Source organism: Tamandua tetradactyla, chromosome 16 (assembly GCF_023851605.1).
Source record: "Tamandua tetradactyla isolate mTamTet1 chromosome 16, mTamTet1.pri, whole genome shotgun sequence".
Taxonomy (NCBI): Eukaryota; Metazoa; Chordata; class Mammalia; order Pilosa; family Myrmecophagidae; genus Tamandua; species Tamandua tetradactyla.
The window spans coordinates 48,090,196-48,102,586 of record NC_135342.1 but is presented as its reverse complement, the minus strand read 5'-3'; the positions used below and the strand labels follow the sequence as shown (position 1 = coordinate 48,102,586).

General features: G+C 44.3%; 1 long non-coding RNA gene across 1 annotated transcript in view; it reads left to right on the top strand.

Annotated features, from left to right (window-relative positions):
• The first annotated feature begins 612 nt into the window (after window positions 1-612).
• LOC143660305 (uncharacterized) overlaps window positions 613-12,391 on the top strand; it is a 31,213-nt gene continuing 19,434 nt past the window's right edge. The window contains exon 1 of the long non-coding RNA XR_013163933.1: window positions 613-1,582. This is a non-coding gene — a long non-coding RNA (uncharacterized LOC143660305). The remainder of the gene's footprint in view (window positions 1,583-12,391) is intronic.

Sequence of the window (12,391 nt, the reverse complement as noted above, 5' to 3'; positions counted from 1 at the left end):
TACCTGGCATTCATTGAGCAGGTAGATGTGCTAAGCCCATGTATTAATTCTTTCATTCCTCACAAGGTCCTAAAAGGTAAGTCTTATTATTCACTCCATTTTTTCTTTCTCAGTTAGTAAAGCTGAGGCTCAGAGATCAATGTAACTCCACCAAAGCCACCCTCCCCCACTCCCCACCCCACCCCCAGGAAGTGGGAGGGGATGTTAAGCCAGGCAATCTGTCTCCAGGGCCGGCACTCAAAGTCACTCCCCTAACATGAAGAAAGCAGTGGTACCCACTCCACTTTGCCTGCTCAATAAGTGATAATTCCTATCCAGCAAATATCTTTTTTTTCTTTTTTAAATCAGGTCATACATGCAAAGCATCAGCCTGGTTTGGTAGGAGTCACGCATGTAGACACTGCCTTAGTTATCAATTGCTGTGTAACAAATCACCCCCAAATGTCGTGTCATCAAACAATGAACAGCTGCCCACTCACAGTTTCTGACAGTCAGCAATTGAGTAGCTAAGCTTAGGTGGGGTGTTCTGGTTTGGGGTTTCCCAGGAGGCTGAAGTCAAGCCGTCAGGCAGGGTTGCAGTCAGGTGGAGGCTTGGCTGGGACTGGAGGACTGGTTCCAAGGTGGCTCACTCATGTGGCCATGGGCAGGAGGCCTCAGCACCTCACCACGCACTCCTCTCCACAGGGCTGCACGACATGACTGCTGGCTTCCCCAGAGCAAGCAATTCAACAGAGAGAAAGACAGAAGCTGCAATGCCTTTTGTGATCTAAGAAGTCACACTCCATCATTTCTGCAGGATCCTATGGTGGTTGTAGAGGTCAGACCTGCTCAATAGGGGGGAGCACCAAGAGGCATTCATTGGGTTCCATCTCGGAGGCAGCTACTGCAGGCACTGCTAAAGCTGTGTGGCCTCGTCTAAGAAAAGATGCCCCTGGGATCCTGAGATGTTGGTGCCTGGATGCAAAGAACAGAGACCCAGTTCAAACTCTTTTCCAAAAATGAGGATTTATTGGTTCATGTAACTGAGGATGACATGAGTAGAATAACTTAATAATAATGGCTGGTATTTATTGAGCCATTATTGGCTCAATATTGAGCAAATATTGAGCAATTGCTCATATTGAGCAAATAGTATATGCTAAGCCCATGTATCAACTCATTTAATCCTTGCAAATACCCTATGTACCTGGTATTGAATGTAAAGCAGAATGGAATCCAGGGATCTGAAAGCATCAGTATTTTTCCTCTTTACATTTCAGCTTCTGTTTGAGTGTGATCTTCTCTCAGAGTCCTTCAGGTGGCAGGTACGCAGCCATCCATCACTCCGTAGCCTTACAGCTTCATTTGCAAATTCCCCATGCAGAGCTTGGATTGGCTCGGCGTGGGTCAGGTATTCATTGCTGGGCCAATCACAATGGCCAGGGGGAGTGGCAGGAAGAGGCAGTTTCTTGTAGAAAGTTGAGGGTGCTACTATCATAAAAAGCAGTGGGAGGTACGTGAGTAAGCCGTGAAGACACAATCATTCCATGTCTGCTGGAGAAGTCCGGGAGGGGGCAAGAGCTGAGAAGAGAAAGCTTGGGAGGTAGGTGAGAAGAGAGAGTGTGGGGGTACTTCCCCAAAATCCAGTCTTGCAGGACTGACTGGTGACAGAGCAAAGTCTGAAACCAAAGGCAGACAACCTCTCAGCCCTTCCCAAGCCTCAGAGGCCCCGCAGGGACCAGTCAGTGCATCTGCTCTCTTGTTGGGATAGGCACAGAACAGGTCCAACTTGTCAACCTTTTTTTACCTGAGTATCCCAAAGAAAAGAGATGAGTGAACTTGCAGCCCAAAGAATCTGAGATCAGACCCAAAGTGGCCCTCCCCAGGAGGGAAAGTTCTTTTATATTTCCCTTTTTATCTTCAATAGACAGGCATTCACAACCTGTTTGCATCACATTCATATTTCCCTGTTTGCCTTGTTATAAAAGTAGTTTTCTCTGTAGAGATCATTAAGGAAAATGGATACTTCAGGGTCCATATTTATCCTGTGGCTTTGGTAACTGCTGGGGCCTTGGTGAATGCCCTGGAGTTGTGGGTACCTTGAATCAAGAAGCTTGGGCACATGGGACTGGCAACAGCTGGACCCCAATGGCTTGGGAAGGTGACAAAGGCAGAAGGATGGGGTTGGGGTGGGAGACTGTTGGGGGGCCTTGCTTTGCCTAAACTCCCTTTCTCTTCATTGTTGCTCCATCTCTCTTTTCCCTTTCACACTTGAACGTGAGCTACAGAATGCTGAGGATTATCTCAGCACTAGATGCATCCCAAGACCTAGTACAAGTAAGCGCTTCAGAAATATTCACTGAATAAATTGCTGCTTTGGAACTTGGAATTCAGCAATTAAGTTATACTTATCCTAAAAATGTCTATTAGGTTGTCAGGAAAATTACTTGCAAACATTTCACCTAATAAAAATCATTACACATGATAATTATAAATGTAACATTGTAAAATGTTTTACTACGATAACTGATCAAATACAATTAGAGGGTGTAATGACTATAAAAGATAATAAGTTACCGTTTGTTCAGGTTTGCCATGTGGCAGGGACTTGTCATCATGTTTTCATATGCGGTCAGCAGCCACTCCATTTTCAGTTGTCCTGTGTCCTCTCCCTGCCAAACCTAAAGCACTCTACATATATATCCAGCCCCTCAGGACCCCCACGCGAATATTAAGGCACAGTTGGGACTATTTATAATGCCATTCAGTGAAGGTGGGTCCACGGCCCTGTCCTATGCCATTGAGTTTTCTAAGTTGCTCCTTTATTGTCCACTACGGTCAGGTCAGGTCAGGAAATGCCTACATCGGATCTTTCCCCCTGGCAGGGTCCCTGACCTTTTATGTCCTGGAATACAGCAGAAGGACAGGATGGCATAGGTCAGCTGGAAATAGTACTTGGGACAAGGCCATAGACTCGACTGCTTTCCTCAAAGCACACAGAAGGGCCGTTGCCAAAATATAATTATCCAGAAATGTGGCCACAAGATATTCAGGAGAGAGGGACTGAGCTAGATAGAGGACAGGGGAGAGAGAGGCAGAGGCGTGGTAGAAACAGAACCACTTCTTGATGGTTGGACAGAGTTCTGCTGGCTCAGTGTCCCCTGAAGCTGCAACACCCAGGTACCAGGCAGACTGACTGATCTGCAAACTAAAGGCCTCTAAGAAAGCTGTCTTGACTCTGCAGCTTTTCTGGGGAGAGGGCCCTGCTAACCTGTGAAATTGCGGAGAATCAGGTAATCTTCCCCAGAGGGAACCAGAGCAGGAGGCCAGCCAGGTCCCTTCTGTTTGTCTACCTATTTTTGTTAAACCTCATCATCTCTCTGGTTCTCAGACAGGACAATTGTGATAGGAGCAACGACAGGCTGTAAGTTTGCCTGGGGAGAGATCAGAGTGGAATATTCTCTTCTGGCAGCCTCTGAGATCTTCGGCACAGAGGCTTCTGTGTGCTGTCACACTTATTCTCGCTCACGGCTCACTCTTGCTCTCAACCTCACTGGGGTGATAATTACAGAAAAGTTGGCATTTCTCTTCACTCTGGTAATGCCCTCTCCAAGTGCAAAACCTGATTATTAAGGACTAATTGCGGGACATTTCTGAATTGAGTATTAGCATCTGTAAGCCTGAGAATGTGTCATAGACACCAGCACATAGGTGTGACATTTGAAGTATTTAACAACTGGGACCTGGCCAGCCTCAGAACTGGCAGGCTTCTGGGGCCTCCTGCTGGGCCAGACACTGCTTGGTTAGTTTGGTTGTTGAATCATGGGATTGCCCAGGACCTCCCAGGGAGGGGCTGGCGCAGAAAAGGGGGTACTTGGGGATCTCAGGGCAGCACTATTTACCAACTGACATGGAAATATTTCTACATTTTAAAAATGGGGACAACTGGATATGTACATTCAAAAGAATGAAGTTTGTCCTTTCCTTACCCCATATGCAAAATTAACTCAAAATAGGATTAAATGTAAGAGCTAAAACTATACAACACTTAGAAGAAAATATCAGAAAAAATCTTCATGACTCTGGACTAGGTAAAGCCTTTTTAGATGAGCTGCCCAAAGTACAAGCAACAAAGGAAAACATGGATCAATTAGACTTCATCAAAATTTAAAACTTTTGAACGTCAAAGATAGCATCAAGATAGTAAAAGGACAACTAACAAAATGGGGGAGATATTTTAAAATCATAGCTCTGATAATGGACTTGTATCTAGAATATGGAAAGCATTATTGCAACTTAATAATAAAAGACAAACCCAATTTGAAAATGGGCAAAGGATCCCTGCCATATGGGAGACCCAGGTTTGATGCCCAGCCCATGCACTTCTCACTTCTTCCCCCCACCCCACCCCCCCAAACTCAACAAATGGTGCTTCAATAACACGATTGTCCCATGGAAAAAAAATAACATGTGACCCCCACCATACAGCATACAAAAAAATATGGCCCAAGGATCTGAATAGGCACTTCTCCAAAGAAGATATGCAAACAGCCAATCAGCACATGAAAAGATGTTCCACATCACTGGCCATCAGGGAAATGCAAATCTAAACCAGGAGATAGTGCTTCACACCCACTAGGATGGCTAGAATCAAAGCAACAGACAATAACAAGTGTTGGCAAAGATGTGGAGAACTTGGATTGTCATCCATTGCTGGTAGAAATGTAAAATGGTGCATCCCATTGGTAAGCAGCCTGACAGTTCTTTGAAGAGTTAAACATAGCTACCACATTATCCAGCATTCCACTCCTAGGTACATATAACCAAGAGAAATGAAAACACATGACCCCTCAAAACTTGTACATGAATGTTCCTAGCAGCATTCTTCATAATAGCCAAATGCTCATCAAAGGATAAATGGATAAAGAAAATGCGGTATATCCATACAATGGAATATTTTTAAGCCATGAAAAGGAATAAAATGCTAATACATGCTACAACATGGAGAACCTTGAAAACACAATGTTAAGTGAAAGGAACCAGTGTAAAAGATCAGGCACTATATAATTCCATTTACATGAAATGCCTATAATACACAAGTGTATGTAGTCAGAAAGTTGATTAGTGGTTGCCTAAAGTTTTAGGTGCTGGGAGAAAATGGGGAGTGTCTGGTAATGAGTTCAGGGTTTCTTTCTGGAGTGATGAAAATGTTCTAAAATTTATTGTGCTGATGGTTGTACAATTCTGTAAATATACTAAAACCATTGAAGTGTACATGTCAAATAGGTGAATTGAATGGCACGTGAATTATCCCAAGGAAGCTACTGAATGTGTCCCACTGGCCAACACACAAACATGTGTATGAAGATATCCTCAAAAAAATGCTCAGACATGTGCACACACACACACGTGTGCACACCAAACATCCACACTTCCAAACAGAAGAAGAAATTGGGAGATCTTGGTCAACAGAAATACAGCTGTGAATATTTTCCTCCAAGGACAGTAATAGAGAGTGACTTCTTATTGATTAGTTTTGGCACATCTCCCCAAAGAATAAGAAGATTTTGTACCCTCAAAAAAATTATTGACTGAAGCTTTCTCATTTGGGATACTCCTGGCACAGTCCCCGTATCCTTGTTATTACAGTGAAAGGATTCCAAATGGTGATATTTGAAGGGAAACCTGCAAAAAAACAAACAGCTTTCCCTCTACACCAGCAAACTGCTGCTGTCTAATACCAACCAAGGAGAGGCCATGGGAGAAGGTGTTTTTGGAAGATCGCAATGCATTCAGCAAGCAGGCAAGATGGGTGACTCCCACCCAGGCCCAGAGAAGGGGGAACTGAGTTATGCACTGTGTGGGGAGACCTGGGGAAGGCTAGTTGCCATGCAGACTGAGCTCTTAACCTGAAGTTCCTCAGTGGATGCACACTGAGCAAGGGGGGGCAGCCCATGGGCCAACAGAGAGAAGTGGGAACCAAAGGACTAGGTTTGAGTCTCAGCACAAACTCTTGGCGGCGGGGGGGGGGGGGGTCTTTTAAATTTTTTATGTTGACATAATTTTAGCTTTACAGAAAAGTTGCAGGAATTATGGAAAGAATTCCCATAAGCCTTGCACCCAGATTCCCCAAATGCAAACATTCTACCACATTTTCCCCTCTCTCTCTACACACACACACACACAGTGCTGTGTATTCTAAAAGCCATAGGTTCATATTGATACCTCCAATTCCAGTCCACACCACAGAGGCCATTAGATGCTTCTGTTTTCCATATTTGAAAATTCGTAACTCCCTTCTCTGTCAGGGAGAAATCTGGGGCCCACTATGCACAATATATTTTATTTATTTGCTCAGTCCCAGAATACAAGGTAGTTATTTTCAGAACTGCTAACTTATACGTGTGCAAAAAAGAAACTTACTAATTAGAGTTTCATGTCCTCCTTCTACTCTGTTGTCTTTAGTTCAAACACTGTGTTCAAAAGTCACTGGGGTCAGCTTTCCCCATCCTACCTATGATGTTAGGTTCTGGTGTCAACTTGGCCAGGTGACGATGTCCAGTTGTCTGGTCAGGCAGGCACTGGCCTGATCATTACTGCAAGCATATTTTATGGTGAACTGATAAACCAGAAGGCTGGTGTATTAAATCATCAGTCATTGATTGCATCTGCGGCTGATTACATCTGTGATCAACTAAGGCGTGTCTCCCACAATGAGTTAATGCAACCAGTTGAAGGCCTTTAAGAAAGCAGAGAGACTCTTTCACTGCTTCTTCAGCCAGCGAGCCTCTCCTGTGGAGATCATCCAGACCCTTTATCAGAGCCGCCAGCTTCACAGCTGCCCGGTGGATTTTGGACTCTTCCATTCCCACAGCTGTGTGAGATATCTTTATAAATCTCTTATTTACAGATATATCCTGTTGGTTCTGTTTCTCTAGAGAACCCTGATTAACATACCTCCTTTCTATGTGGTTGTGTCTCATTTGAAATACAGTCAGTTCATTGCTTCTACCCATATCTCATCTCATTTTAGGATTTTCCTTCATTGTTGTTGATTTTCTATTTTTCTCTCTCTCCCACCTTCCCTCTCTTCCCCCCCCCCCTTTCTTTTCTTCTTTTGGTTTAATTTGAGTGCATGAAATTTTAATATGGCCCCAATAGTCAGAACTGTACAAAGCAATATACTTGAAGAAGAGTCACTTCCCTTCATTCCTTCTTTTCTTTCAACCCCCACTCCCACCCATTCCCTGTAACTAACCAATTTCATTAGTCTCTGTTTTATTTTTTTGCACAAATGCAAGTATATTTTCTTATACCCCCCTCTTTCTTACACAAAAGGTAACACTCTATAGATATTCTTTTACACCTGGCTTTTTCATTTAACACCATGTCCTGGAAATCATTTCCCATCAGTCTATAGATAATGTCCTCAATTTTATTTATTTTTACAGCTGCACAGAACTCCATTGGGTGGATGCACCATAATTATTCAATCACCCCCATATGTGTGACTACTTAGATTGCTTCCAATATTTTGCAATTACAAACAATATGGCAGTGAATAACCTTGTGCATATATATTTACATATTATTGGAGTGTCATCCACTTTTTTTTTTTTTTTTTTGCATGGGCAGGCACCGAGAATCGAACCAGGTCTCTGGCATGGCAGGCGAGAACTCTGCCACTGAGCCACTGTCACATTGCCCTGTCACCCACTTTTATGTTTTACATATAAGTAAGGATTAGATCTGACTATGGGCAAACAGACAACCCAAAATAATGGATGCATATAATAGAAATCCAGAGGTTGGTTAGTCCAGGGTTGGCATGGTGGCTTCATGGTCATCAGGGACCCAAGGTCCTTCTGATATTTTATTCCTCCATTCTTAGAATGAGGTTTCCATCCTCACAATTATCTCATAGTTTAAAATGGCTGCCAAAGCTCCCACCATCACATCTATGTTCTAAGAAGGAAAAAGACATAAGGGCAAAGAAGATAGCTTTCCTCAGCTATCTGTCATTGTTTTATGGAGACTTCCTAAAAGTCTTTTCCAACAACTTCCACTTACCTGTATTTGGCCATAATTTGGTCACATAGCCACACATAGCTGTAAAAGAGGTGGAGGGAAGTAGTTTTCTAGCTGGCCACACTGCTGCCCTCGATGATTAGAGTTCTGTTGGTGGTGAGGAGGAGGCAGAGAATGGGTGTTGGCTGAGCAACTAGAAGTCTCTCCATACCTGACTACAATCAGCTTTCATCAATTCCATTGCTACATAAAACCAGTGAGTTTCATTTATAAGAGTGAACCAAAAAAATCACCTCTCTCCCTAGTGCACTTTGGGACAACCTTAGGTACATTCTCATAGCAGTGAACCAGTTCAAGGCTCTTACCCACTGAGCACCAATGGGAGTGATGGCCCCCAGCTCCCCAGGAGCTGCCCTGTTTTCCTAAGAAGGGAAAATGCAGTGACCTTCAACAAGCACAGGAGATAAGCCCAGATGCCAGATGCCACTGTCTTTCACCAGAGGTACAAGCAACAATGCATCCACCATAACCAAGAGAAAGATATATATCAGGAGTCATTAAAAAGTGTCCCAGTCTGTCCCAGGAGGGTGGAGACTGTCACACGAAGCAACATTAACTACAAACTGAACAACATCCGAGGTGCCAGAAGAGGCAAAACGTTCATGTGCGAGTTTGGGAGCAGAAGCTGGGAGGGCGGGGCTTAGATTGGGGACCGGAAGTTGGGAGGCTGGGTTGACTGGACACGTGCGCAGGGAAAAGGAAGAGGGAATTCCCCTGAGGGTATGCCGGAAAGCACTGGGTTTGAAGTCCAATAGAACTCAGGCCCCACACCAGCTTCATGTGTGACATCCAGAAAGTGACTCTGCCTCTCTGGGATCTTCAGTTTTCTCATCCACAAAGTGCTCTCTATCTTGGGGCCTGTGAAGTTAAAAGATAGATTAAAGATCCAGCAAAATTGTTATCATCTTCAATAGCTACTGTCACATCGCTTAGTGTGAAGGTTCTCGGTCAGTCCCTCCCCTTGTGGACAGAGGCTTAGAGGAGGCTGGCGGGCAAGCACCCTCCCAGCAGAGGCCGAGTTGGTGCGCCCAGGTAGACAAGTGTAAAAAACACATTTAAGGACTTCTCTACTCTTCTGAAGGTTGAGCCTTGTCACCTTCCACTAAGTAGGGTCAGACAGCGAAGCTGACTTAGGCAAACTGAGGCCACTCCACCTTGAGTGGGAAGATATTTTAGGTTTCCTTTTTCATGTTGTTGCATGCTGAGTCTAAAGGAGTTTTGTCCCCAGGGACTGTTCATTAAGGAGTTACTTTCCTCATACTCAGGACTCCAGGGATGTCAACCTATAATTAAGTGTTGTTCCAGTGTCCGCTGGGTGTGCAGCTCTGAAATGATGCAGCCTCGGGACACTGATTTCTTCACCAGTGGAAATTTCCCTCCCTCTCTCCCACCTTAGGGTGTTTTGAGAAGCCAACAGAAACTTCTGGGAATGGCTAAAGTATTGGAAGTACTTATGTCCATAAAACAAACATGTCTGAAAGCACATTACTTCTTCCAGTAGACTCTTAGATAGGCCAAAAAAAAAGCTACCATTCATTACACACCTACCATGTCCCACACTTTATATGCATTATCTCATCTCAACCTTATGACCATCCCATGGGTCTGTGGAGCGTTCTCATTTTACTTTAGATTAAACTGAGATTCAGAGAGGTTAAGAGACTTGTCCAAGGTCACAAAGCTGGTATAACAGCTGGGATCCGAACTTAGTGCTGTATGTCTCTGAACCCGGAGTCTTAAAAAGTTAGGCTCTGCAGGGGTTGTGGGACATGGGGAGTTAATGCTTAATGGGTAGAGAGTTTCTGGGTAGGGGGATGGAGAAGTTTGGGTAATGGATGGTGGTGACAGTAGCACAACACTGAATGTAATTAACACTATTGAACTGTACACTTGAAAGGGATTAAAATGGCAAGTTTTATGTTGTATATGTGTTAGCATAATAAAAAAAATTTTTAAAAAGGTTAGGCGCTTCGGCAGAGAGCCTTCGAAAGGATCACAAGAGAGGCTTGGACAAGTAGAACATATGGAGTAAAAATAAATAATAGGGGGAACAAATGTTGAAATAAATTTACTTTGAAATGCTAGTGATCAATGAAAGGAAGGGTTAAGGGGCATGGTATGTATAAAATTTTTTCCTGTTTTCATTTTCTTTCTTTTTCTGAATAGATGCAAATGTTCTAAGAATTGATCATAATGATGAATATGCAACTAAGTGATGACATTGTGAATTACTGATTATATATGTAGAACAGAATGATCAAAATGGGAATGTTTGGGTTTGTTTGTTTTTTGGTATTTAAAAAAGTAAAATTAAATTTAAAAAAAAGTGAGGCTTGAACGGGAGGGAGCAGCAGGGTAGGTATCCCCTGATTTGGGTCCCTCACCAGCTCCCCAGGGGACTTCATTCCACAGGATCCCCCACTCAGGTCCAAGGACAGCTGGCAGCACAGGGCTTCCACCCCATAAAATTCAGACTCCCCTTTTGCTTCTCTGCTATACTCAAAGCAAAGTTTGTTTTCATTCCCCCTTCCCCATGTTAAAGGAAAGCAGAGCCTGGGCTATACATTTCATTCTAAGTAAGGCATTGGGGTCTGTTGAATCTAATTAAGATGATTTTGCAATTTTGAAAGAAGTGTTTCTCACACACACACACACACACACACACACACACACACACACCATTTTTGTGGGCTCTTTGCTGTTAGGCAGACATGCCCTATCACTTCCAGCCACAAGCTCTAATGCCAGTCTCAGGCCACAGCAGCCCTGGGCACATCCCGGGCTTCACCTGCAAGGTGCGTGGGCAGCCTGTGCCTCTGTCATTCTGATGGGGTTTGAGTATCTCCCAGGCTTTCCCCCTTCTCCCTCCTGCCAATGGCCTTTTTGGATTTCCACTGCTCCCTGACTCCTTCCACGCGCCATGTAGAAGCCAGTTGTAACTTGTGAGCACCTATGACTCAGTCAGTGGGAATGGAGCACGGGGAAGGGAGCTCACCACTAATAACTGGCTACAGGAAAGCCTGGATTCTCGTTCCTTCCCCCGGGGGGCTGGGCCCATTGAGGAACGTGGTCTACTGAGACTTTCCTTCTCAAAGGGCTGCTCGTGGACCAGTATCGTCGCTTTCACCTGGGAGCTTATTTAACATGTAGAGCCACGGGCCCTGCATTCACGCAAGGACATTAATGTTTGAGTCACTTGGTGTGAAGACCTGAAGTCCTCTCCCACACCCCACCAAGGTCCAGACAGCTTAGCTTTTAGGCAGATAAATGTGAATTGAGATAAATTCCTCTCCACAGTGTACCAAACACTTCATCATATTAAAGGCCCAGATAAGTCTTGCATTAATGAAACACGTTACTTTTGTTTAATCAAATACCTCCCAAACTTATCTGACTACAGAACACTCTTTTTCATGGAACATCCAATTGTAGAATATGTTTTAGGAAACACTGTTCTTACTTGTAAGAGAGGCACCCGCAGTCCCTCCTAGTGTTACCTTTAGGAAAAGGCAGCTGTGATGCCCATGTGACATCACCTTTTATTAAGCAGTTCCAAGACCACAGATGTACAAATTAGGAACCTGTTTTAAAGGTGACAGGAAAGCTTACATCAATTACTTTTAACTAGAGCCCACCCTCATATTAGCTACTGCCTGGTGGACACCTCCACCAGGATCCCCACCTGGGTTCCACTGGCCCTCGGAGTTCAGCTCGCTCCACCCAAGCTCATCACACGACACTGCTCTCCTGTAGCAGAATCACTGACCTCTGAGGTACTGGGACTCACTTCACCTTCAGACCCTCCCCCTTTGCCTCCTCCGCCAGCCTTAGCCTCTCCATCTAATCCACTGCCATGTTTATTACATTTTATCCATTATGTTTTCCCAGTTTGGTCCTCCCCATAGTGACTCTCCTGGTCTGGGTACCCATCATCTCTAACCTAGCCTCTTGCTCCCTAGGTGGCTCCGTGCCCTGAGTGCTCCCTAATTCATCTTCACCGACGACTAGGTGGGCTTCTCAAGGCACGCATGGGCTTCTGTCACCTACCTGCTCAAACCACCTCATTGCCATCGTGGTGATACTTTAGCATTTACTCTATTGTAAGCTAAATGTGATATACTGTCACATTTAGTGCTTACAACACCCTATAACGGGGCATTATCATTATTACCTGCATTTCAAAGATGAAGAAGTCGAAGCGTGGAGAGAATAAAGTGACTTGCCTAAGGTGGCACATTTAGTAGGTGGCTGCAAAGGGCTGGGCAATATGGTGCTCGAAAGTGAGAGCTTCACCCCCACGATGCTGCCTTCATAGACTCAGTCA